Source organism: Manis javanica, chromosome 15 (assembly GCF_040802235.1).
Source record: "Manis javanica isolate MJ-LG chromosome 15, MJ_LKY, whole genome shotgun sequence".
In the NCBI taxonomy this organism is placed as follows: domain Eukaryota; kingdom Metazoa; phylum Chordata; class Mammalia; order Pholidota; family Manidae; genus Manis; species Manis javanica.
In genome coordinates this window covers 24903540-24925356 of record NC_133170.1, presented here as the reverse complement: position 1 = coordinate 24925356, position 21817 = coordinate 24903540, and the positions used below count along the sequence as shown (strand labels likewise).

The window sequence follows — 21817 nt, the reverse complement described above, 5'->3', positions numbered from 1 at the left end:
CTCGGCCCATCTTTTAATCATGTTATTTGCTTTTTGGGTGTTGAGGCATGTGAGTTCTTTATATATTGTGGATGTTAACAACCCCTTATCAGATATGTCATTTACAAATATATTCTCCAGTAATGTAGGTGCCTTTTTGTTCTGCTGATGGTGTCCTTTGCTGTACAGAAGCTTTTTAGCTTGATGTAGTCTCATTTGTTTATTTTTGCTTTTGTTTCCCTTGCCCAAGGACATGCGTTCAGGAAAAAGTTGCTCATGTTTATATTCAAGAGATTTTTGCCTATGTTTGCTTCTAAGAATTTCATGGTTTCATGAATTACATTCAGGTCTTTGATCCGTTTTGAGTTTAGTTTTGTGTATGGGGTTAGACAATGATCCAGTTTCATTCCCTTACATGTAGCTGTCCAGTTTTGCCAACACCAGCTGTTGAATAAGCTGTCATTTCCCCATTGTATATCCATGGCTCCTTTGTCGTGTATTAATTGACCATATATGCTTGGGTTTATATCTGGGCTCTCTATTCTATTCCACTGATCTATGGGTCTGTTCTTGTGCCAATACCAAATTGTTTTGATTACTATGGCTTTGTAGCAGAGCTTTAAGTTAGGGAGTTTAATCCCTCCAGCTTTGTCTTTCCTTCTCAGGATTGCTTTGGCTGTTTGGGGTCTTTTGTGGTTCCATATGAATATTAGACCTATTTTTTCTAGTTCATTGAAGAATGCTGTTGGCATTTTGATAGGGATTGCACTGAATCTGTAGATTGCTTTAGGCAGGATGGCCACTTTTGACAATATTAATTCTTCCTACATCTGAGTTTTATCTTCAGGGAAATTCAATCTTCACTCATTCTCCGACTTAGATATCTTTTCCTCTAAATAAAGGGGCACAATAATTCACAATCACAATATACGTTTATCATGGGGAGTGTTGAACCACTGTAATGTATACTGGAAACCAACAAAAGATTATATATTAATGGTACTTTAATAATAATAAAATAATGGAGAAATTTAAATAAATAAATAAAGCTGGCTTGAAGGCTAAAGGAACAGGCTTTTATTCCTTTATGTGTAGATTCGATTCCAGTACAGAAATTGTCATCTGAGTATTTGTTTATGAGTTCTTCCCTCTTTCTAGTCAAGTTTAGATATGGTAACATTTTGGGGTCCATTGAGGTTTTTATAGAACTGAAGGTATCTAATTTTATCCCATGTTTCATTTATGTTATAGAGAGGCTACAGCTTGGCCAATCCCCACTGAGACATCCATCACCCCCATTGTCCCTCAAACTGACTTCATCATCCTAATCACATGAAAGGTGACAGAGCTGGGACAGAGAATTCCTTTATCCTCACATAAATCTTCATATGTGACTTTCTGTCAGATACCGGTGTACACCTGAATGTGGCCTTCTGGCTATATGTCCTACTTGCAATGACCATCTGTTCCATTTTTCCCCTTCTTAAGTGAGGTGGATGAACACATAAAGAAATGTAAGTATCAGTTTGAAGCCTAAAAAATGCCTATACTGAAGGAGGGGAATGGATTCACTGAAATGTAAATACTTGAAAATACATTCCTTAGTAAGTGATCTGAGCAAACAATTCCTCTTCTCTGGGATTAAAACCTTTCAATGACCCTGGCTAACAGTTCTCAGAAATCATACTTTGATGTATGATAGAAATACCTGAGGTACAGAGGTCAGGGCTGGGCTGGGAATTCCATTCCTGGTAAATATGTGGAGTCAAAGGAAGTATTTGGGGCCCTGACTAAGCTTAGGTTAACATCAGAACCCAACAGAACTTGGGGATCTGTGAGAGTTCCCAGACACTTGTTTCTGACTCAGGGAACTTTGTCTTAGTCTTGCTCAGATACAGATATTCCCTGTGTAACATTATGTATAAGGATAAAGGTGCTAAGACTATAAAGATGGGCCATCTTGGAAGGCAGGTGAGTATTCTTTGCCTTGCATGTCTGGGATTTTTTCTGCCCTTAGTCTGGTGCTCTAGTCTGTTCCAATCCATGCAATAGATAGTTGGGGACATCTTGCACAAATGAGGGCTCAGTGAGGAAGGCCCCTCTGTTCTGCATATAACCTCCCTGTCCTCTCAGCTAAGCCCTACACCTCTGAGCCTTTTCTCTGGGGAGAACATTTATTAAGTTGAATTTTCATTCTGAGCTCTCATTAACTCCCATGGATAGAAACATTTCTCCTTTATGTTGATTATGTGATGTTTCTCTTTCTATTAAAGGTTCCTTTCAACTGATTCAGTGTTGAATTTCCATGTTACATGGTAGAGAGTGAAAGGAAAGGTGTTTTGAATCTTTTTACAACAGAGGATATACACTTGATTTTAAAATAGGAATGAGGATAAAAGGATTGTGTCATCTGTAGAGTGAGACTTTCAGAGAAACATTGAAAATCCAGTTTCGTGGAGACCATTTGTTGATCTTAACTCCTATAGGCTGTGTATGTGAGGAGACATGCCCCATCAGCTCCTCCCTCCTTTGTGCTGTTCTATGACTGCTCATGATGTCACAGGGAGAGAACACACTGGATTCCTGGGTTCTGTGTCCACCATATCACTCCCCAATATGAACATTATGTACAGTGTTTTACAGACTCACTGACCAGCACGCCCTCACACAAAATTGAAATGCCTGTATGTTAAAGTTGTTGTGTTGCTTTAAGGTAGGTAAAACAGGTGGAAAATAAATTTTGGCTGAATAAATATTTGGATGTGAGAAATTTTTTGCTTATTCAGTCAAGGGAAGAATGGTAACATATATTTGCATTTGTCCCATCCCCAACATAACCAAGGTATAAAATGGTTTTAATTGTAAACAACCAGAATGTCTAACCCAACCCTGCCATTAAATGATGAGGATATATAATTTATAATGCAAGTATATAATTAATTTCTGCAGTTGGAATTGTTAAGTGAATTGCCCCAAATTTCACATGAAGTCACTGCAACTCTCAGTCATTTGTGCAAATGTCTCCACTTCTTCAATTCATGACCCTTGCTTGCCCTGAGAGCCCAAGGTCAGAGCTACAGTTCCCCGGGTGGTGGCTTTGTGTGAAACCTTTCCTAGGGCAGCCATGAGTGCGGGGTGCCTCCCTCATGGAGGGATAGACAGACACAGGCTTATTATCTCGGGCTTCTTCTAGGTGACCAAGAAGTGTGGTTAGGACAGCTGGCATTTCCTCAGAAAGGGTATCTGAGTGGGCTGCTGTGTCTCTCATACATCAGCTTGGCCCTTTCTAAAGCATTTCTGCCATTTCTGTGTCTACACGGGGGTTGGGTATGTCTTGGGTTCTGTGGTTCTCCCGCCTGCCCGCCCTGGTTCTCGGACTGATGCAGGCAGGGCACTGCTGTGGCCATAGTTCTCAAGTTTGAACACTAGTTCCTCAGAGGGTCATGTTTCGTGTGTGTGTGTGTGTATGCTGACTCTGGGTGCAGTGAAGTCTGGAGAATCAATTTAGATGCTAAAATATTGGTATGCTTGTGGTATGTTGGACTTATGGGGATCATGGACTCCCGTCATTTAGATTGACTTTCCTGATAAATACATGGTTTCAATGAGTTAGATATCAGATGTGAGGAGAGAATTATTGCAAATTTTATTGTAGATATGTAGAGTTACAGCTAGAAGGAACCACAGAAAATACAAGCCCTAATCTTTCCAATTACAGATTAGAAAACTCTCTTTTCCTCTGAGCTGTGTGGGTAAGATGAGAGTTGCTGGGTTTTGGGACTTTTAATCTTGGAGCTCAAGTAATCAACCATATTTGGGATAAATTAATAAGGTCAGGATTATCCACCTGGAAATTTTGGCAAATCAGACAGGACCACAGAGGAAGACAATGGCTATCATTCAGGAATGAGGGATCTGGAGGGGTGTTTTCCTACCTTCCACTCCCTGAGAAATTTATTCTATTACATTTTGCAAAGAAAATGTTCTAGTCTTCACTTTCCTGTCCTTGCTGATTATGTAGACAGGGAAATAGTTCTTTATAGGTTGTTATCTGGCAATAATCTTCTGTGATAAGTAGTTACCAGACTGTGGCCTGTGAGCCACATGATTCTGTCCTAATATAAATGTTCTGACATACTTGCTGATGCTCTGGAATATTTGCAACCCAAGTTTTTACAGTGTTTTCTGCCTAATAAGTGTACTTCATTTTGCTGCATTAAGTGATGGCCTGTAAGTGCTCTTTCTGTTTCAGGCTGCCCTCTTCAGTTCCCTGGAAGAGAAGCTCTGAGAAGGGAGGAAGGTGGGATGAGAGAAGATCACTCATTCACCATGAAGGGGGCAGGACGGCAAACCCAGGAAGTCTGCCCAGAGTGGCTGAACCTATGCGAAATCCCTCATGACATCATGTCTTAGAGGGGAGAGCATTTCTGAGACCCTCATTATCTGTTGATACTGAAATGAAGTTAATAATAAATACTTCGATACTCACAGAAAAATGCTGTGTTATAAGGCATTCTTTCCTGAACTTCTTTCCTCATTCATCCACTTTCTTTAGTGAATCAAAATCCCAAGCATGCTTCGGTTGCCCAGGTGAAGCCTTAGGTAAGTGACTTGTGCTCTCTTTCCTCAAGGCAGTATGTGGTTCCACTCCCACAGACGAAGAGATGCTCATGCTTCATGGCTTTCATCAGAATAGGTGGGCACTGAGTCCAGGACCACTGTGAGCTCTTTCTTGCTCTCTGTCCAGAATGATTTCACAGCTAAATCACCTCAGCATTCTAAAGTGTTTTGTCTAGATCACATCATTTCTTGTAAAACTGTCGTGCTTCTCCCCCATCCTACCCTGGAATGTGGGTTCCTGGATGGATGTGTTGGGAAGGAATTGCTAAAGATTTCCTTTTTTCTGCCCTAGTTTCATGCACCACCCCCACCAAATTACTCTTCTACTACCAAGTTAACTAATTTTCATCTCTCTTCCACATCAGCAAACAAATCCTCATCATATTCACCTACCTCATGCACTTATTTACCAAGCCCTATGGGTCTTTGCTTTTCCCCTGTCTACCTCTCTTAACCACATGATATTTTGTAGTCCTGAAGTATTTTACTGTTTGCCTGTATAATTATAATTGCTTAACAAAATCCGTTTATTGTCCCTGTTCCTTACCATGCTCCACATTTCATCATATTTACCTTAAACATAATGTTTCAGCTTGTTCCTTCTTTGTATAAAAGTCTCCGTTGGCTCTCCATAAACTTACATTGTGGCATTCAATGGATCAACTTTCATAGGAAAAGAATGAAGATTCCCTGGTATCATCTCTATAATTTTGATCCAATTGATGTGGGGCAAAACCCAAGAACATGCATTTTAAGGAGCACATGTGACAAGGACTCTTGGCTGTCTCCCCAAATCTGTGCTGCTCTTCCTCCTGAGCACATGGCTCTGAAGTAAGAGGCTGTGTTTCTTAATTTCCTCTGCAGCAAGTAATAGCTGTTTGACTTAACCAGAGAAATGATCCTGCTAAATCCATGTCATTGGCTAAGAGGAAAATGCTTTCTCTGCTCTTGAGCTGGAAATGGAGCCAAATGAGGTTACCTTAGCCCTGTTTGCAGTAAGGAAAGCTGCTTCCTTAGCCAGGATTCTTGGATTAGTTTGTAGAGCAGAGACCACCTCTTGTTCCTGCACACTTCCCTTAGTGAGAATTAATGTCTTTGTTCATTAACCAACCATATTTTTTTTTTGCCTCTTTATTAGTTACTTGACTTCTATTATAACTGGCATACCACTTGGTGGTCAGTATGTCACAAGAATGGTTGACTCAGAGTTAAAAACACCATGGTTCTTAGCATACAAGGACTGCCACAATCTGACTCAGTTTACCTAACATGTAGTTTAGGCACCAGCCCAGACATATTTACTGTTATTTGAGCACTTTAGTCCTTTCCTCAACCTCATACATGTGTTCGTCATTCCTTTCCCTGGTTGATCTTCTCTATAAATGTCCTGTCCCTCTCCTCCTTCTCAGACCCCCCTTTTTCATCTAATAGGTAGTTTTAGAATGTATAATGCTCAACAACAAAATAACTTTGTTATTCACTTATGTAACAGTCTTACTTGGTGCTGCTGATCAGTGGGACTTCATTGCATCCTGTGAATCCTCCTCTGTTAGGGTGTGTCAGTCATTTGTATCCACTCTGTGGAAGGGGAACAAGCGTGGGCAATGCATGGAAGAGGCCCATATCGTATCTGTTCACATTCCATGGCTGAGACCCAGTCACATCATACCTTATTGTAATGAAGGCTGAGGAATATAGCTAATGTATGTACACAGCTAAAATCATATTACTTAGGAGGGAAATTACCTACAAGAATGTATGTGGACAGAAGTAGGTTTCTTGGTCATGTGTCTATATTCCATTCTAAAAATTAATGCTTCACCCTAGTGTTAGAACATAACATGATACTTAGTATATTGTGTTATTATGTCAGACTGCATGGGTTTGAATGTAACCTCTCTATGTATAAGCTTTGTGACCTTAGCAACTTATCTTTCTGAGCCTCAGTTGCTGTTTTATTAACTGAAAAATGAGAATTATAATACTACCTCCCTCACAGAGTTACTGGGCTTTAACGTGCAGTAAAATACACAAAGTACTTGGGGGGTGTGACAAACAGTAAGTTGGTGGACTAGGAGTTTTCTGTTCTATTTCCCCAAAGAACTCCAATTTTGACAATTACCCATAAGTGAGAGTGTCTGTGGAAATCTGGGGGTCCGGCAGACAGGCTCTAGCATATTGCTAGAGCAAAAAACAAATAACAGTAACAAAAACCCCAAGGTTGGTCACATTGAAAAGGGAAAGAGGAGCAGGTTCACATCACCTGCATCACCTGTTCTCCCCAGGTGGTACAGCTCAGTGTCAAGTGGGACCCTCTTGGCCCGTGATTTTTCCCACAGGGGAATCTGAGAGGGTGGGAGTGAGTGCCCAGCTTCTCCACCTGTGCAGGATGCTGCCAAAGAGGACCACTTCTGTCTCACCCCATCCAGATTACTGAGGCATGCCGCACAGCTGAGTGAATCAAAAGTGTGTGGATCCTACTAATCCCTTCATGGACTCTATCAGAAAGCCTGTGAGCTGCAGGGGATGCCTCACCTGTGGATCCCTCCAGCTGACCCACGGGCACACTGAGTACTCTGTGCACTTCATCCACATACACCCACAAACTAAAAAACAAGGCATGATAGAAACAGGAAAGTTTCATCGATATTGTTGAAGAAAAACAACAGCAATCAATGGAAACTATCTCTGAGTGGTCATGATGCTGGACTGAGGAGACCAGGACCTCAAAGCAACTGCTCTGGATAAGTTTGAAGAACTAAAGAAAACTGTGTTTATAGAATTAAAGAAAAGTATGATGACAATGACTCAACAAATAAGTGATAGACTCAAAAATAAGTAAGTAGAAATTCCGGAATTGAAATATACAATAACTGTAATGATAAATCTATTAAAGTGGCTTGATAGCAGATTTGAAAGTGTGGGAGAAATAATCAGTAAACTTGAACACAGATCAGTAGAAACTACCCAGTCTTAAGAACATAGGTAAAAAAAGATTTCAGAAAAATGAACACAGCCTGCATGTAACCCCACACGCAATGGGAGGCATAGAAAGAGAAGAGAGAAAAAAAGAAGCAAAAAATATTTGAAGAAATAATGACTGAACTCCCCAAATTTGATGAAAAACATTAATTTAGAAACCCAAGAACTTCAATGAATCCCAAAGAGGACAAATATAAAGAAATTCTAACATAGATACATCACAATCAAACTGCTGAAAAGCAAAGAAAATCTTAAAAACAGCAAGACAAAAATGACTCACCCAAGTATAAGAGCACAATATGATTGATGCTAGACTTAATGAAATTCTGTGAAAAATAATGTAATAAGAATGAAGAATATTTATTTTACATAGATGAACAATATACATTCACTTTTATTCAAGAGAGAAACCAGATAGCCAAAAGATTGACAGAAATTCTAAAATGTTAACAAGTTATTCCAGAATGGTAGAATTAGAGTATTTATTTTTGTCCTTTTAATATTTTCCATATTCCTTATACAACATTTACTTTCTAACTTACAAAAACCCTAAAGTTTCCTTCCATAGAAATAGGGATATTTCTGCATTTTATATAGGAACCCATAATACTTTTACTGAAGGACAAATATTAAACAAATTTAATTAGTCAGGGTTAAATTTTAATATTTAAACTCTGTACTACATTTTCCTTATATTTGCTGCAAACATAATGCATGGCAAGGCCCTGGAATTCCCTGCAAGTCCAAGATCTTGCTCTTGTTTGAGAAGAAACTTTCAAAATAAACTTCTCTTTGAATTAGGCATATTATTCTTTCTGATCAGATTTATGCATCAAAATGTCCTGATTTACAGAATCCCCAACTCCCTGAGAACAGAAACCTGAAGTGAGCAAAAGCTGTTTGGGTCTTAAGAATTTAGAAATTTCCTTTATCATAACCTGGTCCTCCTTTTCTATTTTTACACGGCTTATAAGAACTTACAAAAGCCTATTGCTTTTTCCAAAATTATTTTACTTTTGAGATAAGTATTTATTACTGGAATGTATTTGTTCTAATTCATATGGGAACAATAATGTACTCAGAATCTAAGGAAGCTAAGCCAGGAGCAAGGACAACTGAGTAAAGCTATCGTGAGTACATTTACGAGGATAAAAATAAAGATAACTATTCTGACATTGTTTTGAAAGTGATGCTTTCCACATTCAAACCTATGGAATTAAACATTTGAACCATAAGAACAGCCGTTAGTCACCCTCAAATAATGTTTTTCATTGTTTAGTTTATTACAGTAAGAGGCTTGTCTTTGTCAGTTCCGGCTGCTATAATAGAATACAGACCAGTGAGCTTATAAACACAAATTTATTTCTCACAGCTCTGGAGGCTGGGAGTCCGAGATCGTGGTGCTTGTGTGGTTGTTGGTTGTAGACTGCCAACTTCTGGTATCCTCACATGGTGAAAAGAGATTAAGAACACTTTCTGGGGTCCCTTTTCATTAGGACACAAATTCCTAATTAATTCCCAGAGGAAGGACTTATTTCCCAAAGGCCCTACCTTCAAATGCCATCACATTGGGAGTTAAGATTTCAATATAAGAATGGGGGAAGGAGGCACAACACTGAGTACATAATAGTAATACACCTAATTTAACTTTTATTATCACCAGTCTGTATCAATTTAGCTGTTCTTTTATTCATCAGGAAGCACTGTTTGGCCCAGCTTTCCATAGGGTGAGTTGACTTCTTCACTCACTTAAAAGCTGCTCTCTCTTTCAAAGACACTTGGAAGCTTGTCTGAAATTATGAAACAAGAGGCAATAAGTTCCTATTCTTTTAAATAAAGTTGTTTATATGTATGGAGATAAACAGGCACACACACAGAGACTCAGGAAGAATTAATTAGGATAAATTTAGCTGGTGTTACATCCTGACATTTCTTTCGATACCCAGATCTTGGGCTATTTTCCTATTGCCCCATAGTTAATCTAGTTAATCTGAGTCCCTGAATGTAGTAACATAATTTATTTGTCAAAAAAAAAAAAGGGTGCAAAATAACATCAAAATGGAAGAAGGTAAAACTGTATGTCGTTTTGCTTTTGAAATGTTTCTGGAAATTAATATTGGAAAGTCTTTAGTTTGGACTCAATCAACTCATAATTTATGCTTCATGAGGTTTAGATGGGGAAAAGGTGCCCTTGATATCATATAATAATAGACTTATCAAGTGTTATGGGCTGAATTATGTCCCCCAAAATTTGTAAGTTAAAGTCCTACTCCCCAATACCTTAGATGCAACTGCATTCGGAGACACAGTCCTTAAAGAGATAATTAGGTAAAATGAGGTCAATTAGATGAGCCCTAATCCAATATGGCTGGTGTCCTTGTAAGAAGGGAACATTAGGACGCAGACAGCTCAAAAACCCAGGGGTGAGCATGTGAGGACACAGAGAAATGGCCACCTGCAAGCCAAGGAAAGAGGCTTCAGAATAAAACAAACTTGCTGATGCTATGATCTTGGATTTTTAGCCTACAAAACGGTGAGACAGTGAATTTCTGTTGCTTAAGCCACTCTGTCTGTGGTACTTCACTATGGCAACCTTGCAAACTAATATACTAAACACAATAAAAAACCAAACAGAATTGCTAAGGGAAAATGTTTTCTAATATGAAAACTTAATTTCAAGTATTTCAAAACAACACTTGAGGTATCTATTTGTAAAGAATAATTGCTAATATGAATTACTGCTTATTAAAATTTGTTTAGAATAATCGAAACTCAATCCTTTATTCTTTACACCACATAGATGAAACATCATAAGATACCCTTTAAAAAAATACATTTTAGTTTAAGTTTCACTGAATTTTCAATGTAGAGAAATTAATATCATTATCAACAACTAAGGAACAGCGTATGAAGAGGAAGGAGTTTCCAATCATAAGTACAAATACATTCTGGTGTTACTTAGTACTGTCACTGCTAAATTATGTTGGGGCTAGTTTCCATCTAAATGGTTTTCATCTGCTTTGCCTCAGATTTTTCTAATATTTTTCTCATTTTGGTAATTTAATATATTTTGGGGAATAAAAAGGTAAACTCAAGCTCATTCACTCAGCTCCTTCGGCCAAATTTGAAACAGTTATGTGCTAATGATGCCTAAATATTCTATAAAAAAATGAGGAGTTAGGACATATGTCAGCACCCTGGCATTTATTCCCATAAAAATATCCAGCATTGGCTCTTTCCAGAATTGCTAGTTCATCCATGCTAGGAATTAGAAAGCTTTTTCAATGCTGTTTATAAAGTATTGTGTTTTCTAGTCCTGCGACATCATCAAGTTCAGTTTCTCTCTCCACTATGCCTGGACACCCACTCTACTCTGGCTGCAAGCAATGAATAAACAGGTCTTGTTCAACCTTGGGATCCCTTGACACTTTAACAAAAAGCACCAGCAAGCTGTAATTCTAATAAGCAGTGATCTTAGAACTTGAGGGAAAGCATTGCTCTTTTTACGTCAAACTTCCTAGTTGACTTTGACTTTTTTCTCTTTGCTCTGGCACTGGTCGGTGTTTTAGAATTGCCCTTCAAATACATGTAGGCAGCATCATCATATAATAAGTGCTTGTTTTTCTTTATCTCTAATGCATGATTCCACTGTTGGTTATACGAATGTTTTCTCACCAGACAAAGCCACCTAATATTGAACACCTGTCATGTGCTAGTAGGCACTGAAGATAAACAATAAATAGCAGTATTAATGCATGAATCTGGGCTGTACTTAAGAGAATTAATGTGAACATCCATCAAGAAAAAAAGTCTTCATTACCTGTATTTGATCTTTGTAGGAGAAGGCAGGTCTCTACTTGAATGCTGCTTTGAGAGTTGGCTCAAATCACCTTCTCCTTTTCCTCTTCCGCCTCTTGCAGCTTCAAAAGTTGGCCTAGCTGCTGTCATCATCTTTTACACTTTGAAGAAAAATAGTATCAAGTTATTCCCAATATCATAAACTTTTATTATATAAAGTATTGACAAATATCCAACTTGTGAAATCATTTCCAAAAGTCGTTCTCCAAATTTTACTTTCATCTCAAACAAAGCTCTCAAGAAAACAAATAATGAGTCTCAGGAATACAGCTTCTTAAGCAGTTCTTAATTAGTGCAAACAATTCTGTCATGAAGATGAGCTTGTTTCTTGTTCTCCTTCTGGCTCTGTGGCCCTGGGCAAGTTACCTAATGTAAGTTCCTGTGGAATGGGGATATTCCTAAAGGGATTACTATAAGAGTTATTAGACTTGACATATCAAAGCCTTGTAAATTCAGTATAGCTATGACTGAGTTTTAAAAATTCTCAACTCAACATTACTCCACGAGACTCCCTAAAGTTTGCACCTCATACAACAGAAAATAGGCTACAAAAACAAAAAAAAAATACTTTGAAAATCCCTGAACAAAGTTACTGTCTTGGAGAAAAACGTGCCAAATTTCAATCACAGTTACATAGGCAAAATTCTCCAACAACTTTTTGTTGATGCCATTTTCTCCTACAGCAACCATTGTAATAAAAATCTTGTATTTTGCAGGTTATAATTTACTGAATGTCCAAAAGATAGGAACCTCACCCTAAATGATTCTGATAACCAAAAGTTTTCATGGTGCTTCTGGGTTTGAGCAGCCAAAAGTGTACCGCCCAGCAGATATGGCTCCCCAAACCCATCAAATGTTGGAAAAGCAAGTGTGTGGGGAAGCTGGGAGAACTGGTTTACTTCTCCAGATTTTCAGGACAGGGAAGGGGATGCATCCAGAGAGGGAGACACAGGGTTTTCTGCACCGGGGACACCACTGCCCCCCACCTCCCCCCCACCGGCGAATAAACATCACTCCCGCCTGGGGGCAGGGAGCCTTCGGGCTGTCCTCGGGGGTCGCCGACTCCTCACCAAGGCCCGACCCGCTGTGGGACGAGGCCGGTGAATCCCGCTTAGCCCCGCGCACAGGTGCCTTCCCGCGGCGCTCGAGCATCCTTCGCCGCCGACCCCGAACCCACAGCCCTTTCCGCCCCCCACGCAGACACCGTGACGACTCGCAACTCCCAGAAACCCCTGCGCCAAAGCCGAAGACCCGGAAGCAAACTCGGTCTCTTCGAACGCACGTCATAAACGGAATCCGCAGAAACCAAGCTGTACGTTGGCATGACGACGGCGGAGGCCCGAACCTAAGCGTGCGACTGGGCGGGAGTTTGAAACCAGTGCTTCAGAGTAGACAGACTGTAAGCACGGTTTCATACCTTAGAGGACCAATTGCTTAATGTCTCTTCCGTCTTTTCCTTCCCCGATCCCCTCCTAGACTCTTCCGTGGACAGAAAGCTCCGGGTAGCCGACTTCACCTAGCGACAGCGAGCCTCCGGCTCCTGCTTCGTTTCTGCTGAGCTAGACCCAGCGGGCCTAGAGAGTTGGGCTACGGAAGAACTTGTATTTTCATTTAATCGGATTTGAAGAAAGAATATACGGGGGCAGGCACGATCTTTATAAAGGTACCATTCCTGCAGAAATATTAGTCTTCAAAGCAAAGGTTATATTTATATTGTTGGTTAAAAGTTTTATTTTTAAAGAAGCCTGAGTTCTAGTGGGAGGGGGGTGTCACTATTGGAGATTCTTTTATTAACGCGGCATGAAGCACCCAGAACGGTGGGCCCAACTGCCAGGACCAGGAAAGATTCCACTGTGCTGTCTACGCACGTCATAGGCGGAGGCAGCCACAATCCGCGGAAACCAAGCTGTACGTTGGCATGACGACGGCGGAGGCCGAGCCTAAGCGTTCGACTGGACGGGTGTTTGACACCAGTGCTTCAGAGTAGAGACTGTAAACACGGTTTCATACCTTAGAGGACCAATTGCTTAATGTCTCTTCCATCTTTTCCTTCCCCGACCCCCTCCTAGACTCTTCCGTGGACAGAAAGCTCCGGGTAGCCGACTCCACATCCCGGCTAGCGACAGAGAGCCACCGGCTCCTGCTTCGTTTCTGCTGAGCTAGATCCAGCGGGCCTAGAGAGTTGGGCTACGGAAGAACTAGTATTTTCATTTAATCGGATTTGAAGAAAGAATATACAGGGGCAGCCACGATCTTTATAAAGGTACCATTCCTGCAGAAATAGTAGTCTTCAAAGCAAAGGTTATATTTATATTGTTGGTTATAAGTTTTATTTTTAAAGAAGCCTAAGTTCTAGTGGGAGGGGAGGTGTCACATTCTTTTATTAACGTGACATGGAGCACCCAGAACGGTGGGCCTAACTGCCAGGAGCAGGAAAGATTCCACTGTGCTGTCTTTGCTCTGCTGCCTGTGTGTCCCACGAGAACAGATCACCATCCTTCAAGTCTCAGCTCAGATGTCACCTCCATGAGTTTTTCCCTCATATCTACATTTTCACCTCCAACACAAAAATACCGTCGCATCACCCTTTATTATTTTTTCATAGTACTAAACAATCCTGAACTTAACTCTGTTCATTGTTTACTGCCATTTTACTTGTCTGAGAGGAAGCATAGCAGAGTCATTAAGAGAAAGAGCTCTACAGCCTGACTCTCTCAGTTTGAAATTCCAGCTCTGCCCTCTGCTAGCTCTGTGACCTTAAGCAGGTTATTTTCCTTTTCTGTGCCCTGTTTCCTCATGTACAGAATGAAGATAATTCTAGTCTCTACCTTACAATGCTGTAAGAATTAAATGAATACTTACGAAGTGCTTAAAACTGTCTCAACAAACAATACTTGCTAAATGTCAGCTGTTATTAATATTTTATTATTATTGTCTATCTTCCTGTATTAGAACATAAGTTCCAGGAAAACAGGAACCTTGTCTCTTTGTTCACCTGTATCCTCCACATATAGAACAGTACGTGGCACATAATAGGTGCTGAGTAAGTATTTGTTGAATGAATGAATGAATGAATGATTGATGCACTATGAAGTGGAGAAATGAAGTAATAATGACAAGTTGCTGACACCATTACAGAAAATACCCTTGGTTTTTGTTCCAGTGGCCTTTATCAGCTCTGAATTAATGACCCTGATTCATTTAACATCTAGCCCACCACCTAATCTTTTGATAACCAACCATGATTAAATAACCACTCCTGTAATTTCAAAAACAGCAACATATCATCAGTCCACGAAATTTAAAGCTTTGACTTAATGGTCTGAAAGTATTAATAAAAAATAAGAATATTAAAGTGTTAATAAGTATTAAGTAAAATTTACGTAAGTGATTTTAAAGTACTAGTAAGAAAACCACAAAGATTTTTGCTTAAATATTTTGAAAGTATTAGAAAAAGAAACCAAAATTAAGTTTACTAAAAACTTAAAATTCATACTATCAGCTGCCTTTGCTGGCAAAAATCTTATATAACCTCCCAAGAATGCTCATTTTAAACCCATTAATACAATAATCTATTTGAGCCCTTAATTCTCCTAATTCTCTTATACTCTTAATTTTTCATTCCCACTCTGCAGTATGATTTCCCACATTCCCCTTTGCTCAAGTCCACACCCCTCTTCCACCCACTTTTCCCTCCTGACCCTCTTTCCCGGGAGTCAATGATGCTCTGACTTCTCTGGGAAAAGAAGCTCTTCAACAAGGACTACTTATCTCCCCCAGGCAAACCTACCAAGCTGCCTCTGAGTTTGCCCAAACCCTCAGTTTTCCCTGTGTGGTGACCCCAAACCCTCTCCTCTGTTCTCTGGGTTCCAAGTTCTCTGGCTTTCCTAGTAACTGGCATCCTGCTGTATTTCCTGTCTTTCATTGTCTGTGAATCCATTCCCTTCAGATCATTCTTACCAGCTCTTGGATATGCTGTATTATATCTTAGCCTTAAAAAATGCTCCTTCAAAAAGAAAAAGAAGAAAAAAAAAATTTAGCCTAAACATGCCTACGGTGTAAGCTTCACAAAAGAGAATGAATAAATCATTAGGCAACTGTCAAAAAAAAATGCTCCTTCATTTTAATATGACATTACTATTTTAATCAATGTAAAAAGGATGTTTTATATAATAGCTGTGATTACAAAACTGATTATTCTTATGGCAGGATGTAGGAATTCCAGTTTCAATGCTTATACAAACACTATATCCAGTTGAATTAAACATCCAAAAGAAAAAAAAACTATAAAAATTTAAAAAGGAAATATAAGAGACTATTTGTACAACCTAGGGTTTGTAAAGACCTTTTGATCAAGGCAGGACACCTAAGAGCTATAAGAGAAATAACTTAAAATTGTTATCTATATAAGAATTAAATTTTATGGCAGAAGATGCCCCAAATTAAGTCAAAAGATAAATATTCAATTAGCAGGTAAATGCTGTTATGCCTATAACATATAAAACTTTACTACTACTAGTACTACTACTAATAGTAATACACATAACAGATACAACCCAGTAAAAAAATAGGCAAAGAATATAAAGAAGCCATCCAGAAACAGCAATTCCAAATAGACAACAAACATAAAAGACACTCAACTTCCCTATTATGAAAATGGAAGTAAACTAACAATGAATTACCACATTACAGCATCAAACTGGCAATAATTCTTTTAAATTAATACTATTACTGAATGGGATTGGGAGAAAAGGGGATAAAGTCAGACAGTGGGGAGACACTGGCTCCCCATTCCCCTTACAGTAAAAGTCAAAGGACTCACACTAACCTACAAAAGACTCTCCCCTGTCTAGTTGACCTCCTGTGTTGCTTGTGCCTCTCTCTTGGTGTTGTCTGAACACAGCTTGTGTCGTAGGGCCTTTGCACTAGCCATTTCCTCAGCCAAGAATACTCTTACTTATCTTACTCAAATCTTTGTTCAAATCAGGTCAACCAACCATGACAGCCCTATTTAAAGTTTCGGCCATTGGTCCCCAACCTCCTGCACTCCTTATCTCCCTTAACCTGTTCTACTTTTCTTTTTTGTGTAGCACATATCATGCATGATCCTGTATAGTATATGATCCTTATTCAAACCTATATAAATTTGTTTTATTATTTCTTTCTCTGTCCCATACAGAATATAACTTCTACAAATGCAAGAATCTTTGTACTGCCCAGTGATGTAAGCCAAGCATCTGAGACAGTGCCTGGAACCAATAGGTGCCCATAATGATTTTAAAATGAGTGAATAAGTGAATGAGTTTTAACAGGAAAATGTCATTTTTAGGTAAAAAGTTATTGTCTTAATCTTTTTTATATTTTAAAGAAAAAAAATAATTAACATCCTCCTGGTCCGAAATTCAGATTTGCAGTGAAGATATGCCAAGACACAGAAAGATGATTTCTTTTCAGGAAAGATTCTCTAAATGAAAATAATGTGATTATTAGGCTCTATACATACTATCAAAATTCTAATTTGGCCAGCCCCACCCTGAATCCAGTCACAACTCTAATTTAATCCACTTCCCTCCTCTTCTAATTGAATCACCTTCTCCAATTCTGGTAAACCCTTTCATTACAAAGTTACCAGCCCACAAAATGTGAACATTTTGCTTGAGGCTTTTAGTAAGAAAATGGAGGGAAAAAACTCAATGCCCACAAGTTAGAAATTACACTTAAAGGAATATAAATGATAGCATCTGTTCTATTTTTAACCTAAAAATGATTAACTTTCTAATATAAAAAGCTGGTGCTTTAATCTATTTTAATAAGTGAAAATGATAGAAAAATAAAGTAGCTTGCCTTCTACCAACAAATCCTGATTTAATTCAAGATAATTTGGGACCCAGAGAGATGATTTCCTGGGAACAGCCTCAAAATGAAATTTGCTGATGGTCCAGGCTAGATTACTAGATAATTTTATAATTTAACTACCTCTTACCCAATCCAAGCACAAAGCTACCTATCACTTGCTGGCCACTCCATTATTACTAAGACAATTAAAAGCAAGCATATTAAAAAAAGTTAAAATGAAAGAATTAAAATATAGAAAATAAAGGGATAGAAAAAGATATACCAGGGAAATACTAAAACAAAAAACTTTGTGTAGCAAATTAATTATGAAAAGTATTCTTTGAGTAGCATTAACAAGGCCATTTGTGGATAATCTTACTGCATTCCAAAGAAAAATCTAGGAAAACATTAAATCATGAACATGTATGTAACTAACTGCATGGTCTGGAAAAATTTGAAGCAATAATAAAGAATTAAAAGGTAAAACAAATCTGTAAGGGTGGGAATTTTTTTTAATGGCAATCTCTCCCAGATTAAACAAATTAGCAACATTGATGCATTGTGCACATAGATACGTATGCTTACTGTATTTATATTTGCAAATATATTTATACATTGCATTTATATATGTATATAAAATCCTTCAACCAAGAGAAATACACATTCTTTTAAAAAAATGTTGGACATTCAGAAAATTAACTGTAAAGCCCCCAAATAAATTTCAATAAATGCCTATGTACTCATTTCTAAATGATATATAGTTTTCTAATTTTTGAACTTTATATAAATGTTCAAAATATTTATGTAAATGAATTGTATGCTTTCTTTTATGTTTTGCTTTTATATAGCTGTTGTATACTATATAGAATTTAATTGAGTAAAAATACACAGTATACTGGGCTGTTTATACTCTGCACCCTGATTCCCAACACCAAGCTACCCCCATGAGGACATCTGGGCCCAACAGCTTGGGAGGAAGAATGATTATTTATTAATTTAAAAAATTATTTCCAGTTTATTTCATAGTTGTTACTTTTTTCAATGATGTCAATTAAAATATTTCAAAATTAGCTTCCATTTAATATCATATATTTTCTTAAAATACAATGTTACTGTATGTTTTTTCTTATTCCTGCTTTATCACTTATTCCTACCCTCTTGACTAGGTTTGCTTTTGCAGGGGTCTATCTTTTTGGACCTATTTACCATTAAGCTTTTACAAATACTAACCAATTCATTAATTTCTAATCTTAATGTCACTTATTCCTTCCACCAGTTTTTCTTATATTACTTGTTCTTCTAATTCTACAATAAAGTGCTCAATTAAAACAAAATACACAGTATAATTTATTCTAATAATTATGTTTCCAGTATGGTGATATTACAAATAATGCCACTATGTACATTTTTGTAAACATGTAGAGGTGCACGGGTATACATTTCATTTATATATCCCATCAGTGGGTTGAGTTCTCCTTGTTCTGTAATCTCACCACACTTGATATTGTCCAACCTTTGAATTCTAGGTAATCTGGTGGGTTTATAGTGATACCTTATGGAGGTCTTAATTTGCTTTTCCTTCATTGCTAATCACTTTATTTCTGTTTATTGTTCACTTGAATTTCTTCTTTTGTGGGATATCTGTTTAAGTCTTTCTACTGAATTATCTCCTTTTTAGATTTCTTTGAGTTCTTAATACTTTGGGTACCAGTTCTCTGTCACTTATTTGTGCTACATATATATTTACCACTTCTTTGCTTTTCTTTTTGGTATATTTTGATCTACAAAACCATTAATATTAGGGTAATTCAGTTTATCAGTCTTTTCTTTTTTGCTTAGTGCATGGTATTTCTTAAGAAATTCTTCCCTACTTTGAGGTTACATTGGTATTGTCAGATACTACCTTCTGAAGGGTTTATAGTCATGCCTTTCACAGGCCCATCAGAAATTCGTACTATGCGTGGTGTGATAGAGGCTCTTGGAATAATCCTGTGATGCAAGCCTGGCCTTGTCCCTCTCTTCTGAGTGCTGGGCTCTTCTTGGCCCTTTGTGCTTAAATATAAAATCTTAAATGTTACGCTCTACAAAATTACTTTTGGGATTTTGATTCGGATAACTGAATCTCAATTTAAGAACAAATTGATAGTTCTTCAATATTGAGTCTTCAAATCTATTAACAAGTTATGTCTTTCCATTTATTTAGGTCTTCTTTAATGGCTTCTAAATAAATTTATATTATTATTTCCATAGAAATCTTGTAAATTTTTGTTAGCCTTAGCCTTAGGTGCTGCTCGATTTTTAATGCTTTAATAAAGTGGCCTCTTTCTTAATTTGATTGTCCAATTGTTTGTTGCTAGTATATGTAACTATAATTGTTTTTATATATTGTATTTTAAATGCAGACCTTGCTAAACCCTCTTATTAATTAGAATAGTTAACTCATAACGATTTGTGATTTTTTATGTAAACAGTCATATCTATGAATAAGGATACCTTTCTCTCTCCTTCCCAGTCTTTTTCCCACTCCTTTTATTTCAGGCTCTCAATTCTATTCCATTCAACTGTGAGTGTCCAGGCTCCCTGCCCAGGGCCCGCTCACTGTCCTCCCTTGTGCCCACTGCTTCCTTCTCGGCATTCTGCCTTTCCCACCCTGCACTCATTAACCACTGGAGGCTGGGGCTCAGGACCCCCGTGGGTGCCTGCCCTGCTCCCTTGCAGTGCTTCGCACTCTCCTGTCACTTTGTCAGCCTCTAAGTGCTGGTGCAGGAAATAAAGGACCTGTGTGCTCTCTGAAAAAAAAAAAAGGTCAAGTTCCCATCTTTGTCATGATTTAATCTGTGCTCTTCCAACTATGTCACAATTTAGTCTACGCTGTTCATGCCTGACACTTCCTGCCATGAGTCTTTATATCTACATTCCTGGATGTTCCTAAATAGAAAATCAACACCAAATATTGGACTTAGACGCACAAAGTATACAGAAAAAGTCACCTTTTTATCTTAACTTTTCCATGTAGCTTATCAAGAAGGGAATGTTGAAGCTTGTGAGGCAGAAACATGAAAATACCTTGGAGAAAAAAGCAAGCACATCTCGTGGAAGGAATTTATTACTTTAGATAAGTGCCCATTAGAGGTGAAAGGAATATTCTGGAGAGCTCCCATCTCAGCAACTTGTATTAAGCACCAAATAAATGGCCTAAGCAAATAGTACTCATGGAATGTGGAAGAAAGAATCCTCACCAAGGTCTAGGACTGGTAGGGAAAAGTCCCTCAGGTAGAACCTACATCAGGAAGGCAGAGGTAATAACTTAGAAAAGAGAAGTGAGGGAGAGAGAGCATCAAATCAAGACAATGGCTACGAGTATTTCCAGCCAAGGGTTTGTGGAAGGAGCTACTGAGAGATACATTTGGGAAAACAAAGAGTAAAAGATGGTGACACAATCATTTACTTTGCTCCCTCCAAACTCCACTGAAGTGACAGTACTAGGATTTTTAAGAAATGTCACAATGAGAGCATATGGTAAAGAAAATAAGATAGTAGTACATTTTGAAAATGGACAAATAGAAACCGATTTATCAAACCCTAGAAAGTTGAATCTTAAATTGGCAGTGAGAAAAGCTAAGAAGGAACACAACTGTGTCCACAGACTCCAAAAGGCTTAGGACTTCATGGCACTGGCTTCCTCTGGATGTGGAAGGAGGCTAAGGAAGATTTGATGAAAGTCCAAGAAGCAGTTGGAGCCTCAGACTCCCTCGCATTCTCTAGTAGCAGGATAAACTGCTCCTCTCTCATCTTGATGGAAAACCAAGTTTCATTTCCTAGAGCAAGTGGAGAAGGTAGTCTCTGAACTGAGAATTTCCAGGAACCACAGGCAGTGTAGTTGTCATCGGGAAAACAAATTGATTTGGTGAGTTTCACAAGTTGGATATTGGAAATTTCAGGATCTTTTTCCATGTGGTGGGGAAGCCAGGCCTGTCCCTTCCAGGAAGAAGATTGGAAGATCCTTCACTGTTGCATATGACCAGCTCTTAGAGGTGCCAGTGTCAGCATTTCACCCAGGACACAGCCCAGCCAGATCACCATTCAGGGAAGCATCATCACCAAACCTATCCAAACACCCAGTTTTAAATCAGCTTCTTTTTGTGCTACACTCATATATGAACCAACTACTAAGGATCATCACACATTTGACGAAAGCCTTACAGGTGAAAGATAGAAAACAAAATGAAAAAAAAAATGTAAAAGAAATTTCAAAGAAACAGACCATGCAGGGGGAGAAAAACACTTCAAAGCCATTGACATTTTAGTATTTTCAGAGAAATTAAAGAAGTGCACCTGTGAAACAAGACCAGGACAATAAGACTGGGGGGGAAAAAGGGTGGGGGAAGGTACAAATACACAAAAAAAGCTAAGGGATCAGAAATGACCGGTTGGAAATTAAAATTTTGATAGGGGAAATGAAAAAGACACAATTGAAGGAGCTTAGGGAGGTAAAGATGAGGGCATTTTTCAAAAGAGAGAGTGTAGTGGTAAAGGGATAGAA

General features: G+C 38.4%; 1 protein-coding gene and 1 long non-coding RNA gene across 2 annotated transcripts in view; both read right to left on the bottom strand.

Annotated features, from left to right (window-relative positions):
- Positions 1-6090, bottom strand: part of LOC118970597 (uncharacterized) — a 35223-nt gene extending 29133 nt beyond the window's left edge. The window contains exon 1 of the long non-coding RNA XR_005058655.2: positions 4469-6090. This is a non-coding gene — a long non-coding RNA (uncharacterized lncRNA). The remainder of the gene's footprint in view (positions 1-4468) is intronic.
- Positions 6091-7922: 1832 nt separating this feature from the next.
- LOC108392224 (uncharacterized) overlaps positions 7923-21817 on the bottom strand; it is a 28927-nt gene continuing 15032 nt past the window's right edge. Inside the window, exons 4-5 of the mRNA XM_073222391.1 lie at positions 11402-11540; positions 7923-9371 (exon numbers count right to left, since the gene is read on the bottom strand). The gene's annotated coding sequence lies outside the window, so the exon portion shown is untranslated. The remainder of the gene's footprint in view (positions 9372-11401; positions 11541-21817) is intronic.